Source organism: Myotis davidii, unplaced genomic scaffold, assembly GCF_000327345.1.
Source record: "Myotis davidii unplaced genomic scaffold, ASM32734v1 scaffold358, whole genome shotgun sequence".
NCBI lineage: Eukaryota > Metazoa > Chordata > Mammalia > Chiroptera > Vespertilionidae > Myotis > Myotis davidii.
Genome location: NW_006290768.1, coordinates 431,622 through 432,663, shown reverse-complemented (window position 1 = coordinate 432,663; position 1,042 = coordinate 431,622).

The following is a 1,042-nucleotide window of genomic DNA, read 5'->3' as shown; positions in this document are numbered from 1 at the left end:
TTCCCCACCCGCCCTACACCACCTGTCCGCCCCCCCATCTAACCGCCACCCAGCACCCATCATCCCACACAGCACGCACCGCTGATGCAGCCAGCTCCCCACCCACAAACTGACCACCACCCACGCAACTCATCTGCTCTACCGGCCACCAGCCACCCATTGCTGTGCACGGCCTGTCAGCTACTTACCCATCTTCATTCCATCCGTTCACGCAGCCCATCACCCAGGCACCGCCCACTGCACACACCCAACCGCCCATTCCCCACCCAGTTCGTCACCCAGTTCCATGAATTTACCCACCACCCACCCATCAATATCCATTGACCCACACATCCTTCTACCACCTCCAACCCATCCACCATGCAAACCTTCCAGCCATCTTCCCCTCCCTCCCTCCCTCCCTCCCATCCCCCTCCTGCGGCTCTGCTCCTCCGACTGTCCTCACACTGCACCCCCCGGTGCCAAGCCCAGCACAGGCCACTGAGCTACCAGCTACCGAGCTTCAGGTCCCACCTCCTTCGGTCCCACCACACCGCGGCCAGGCCCAGCCCCTGCAGAGCAGCCATGATCACATTGACGTCATAGTTGCCGGTGCCCAGGAAGCTGCGATGGGGGTTCAGCCGGCAGTCGGGGGCCAACCTGGTTGGGGGGGGGTCAGAGACTGAGCTGGGCCCCGAGAAAGGTGTCCCCCTCCCCACGAAGCCTGAGAGTCCCGGGGTCTGTGAGTCTTCCCCCGCTTCAACCCCCATGGCTCAGCAGCCCCAGGCCCTATCCCTCCTGCCCCCCTCCCCCCAACACCCCTCCTCCAGCATCACCTCCCTGCTTAGGCCTTGTCCTCCGCCACCTGGACCCTCACCCAGCCCCCAGCGCCCCTCCCACAGGCCCAAGGCTCTTCCCACACCTGGTGCTGCCCGTGCCCCTCCCACACTCCCAGGCCCCCTGGTGCACCATCACCAGGATGGAGTGCCAGCCCCTCAGCCGAGCAGTCAAGGTCCCACATGGCCAGGCCCCTGGGGCCTCCTGGCCTCAGTCCCCCTCCCCC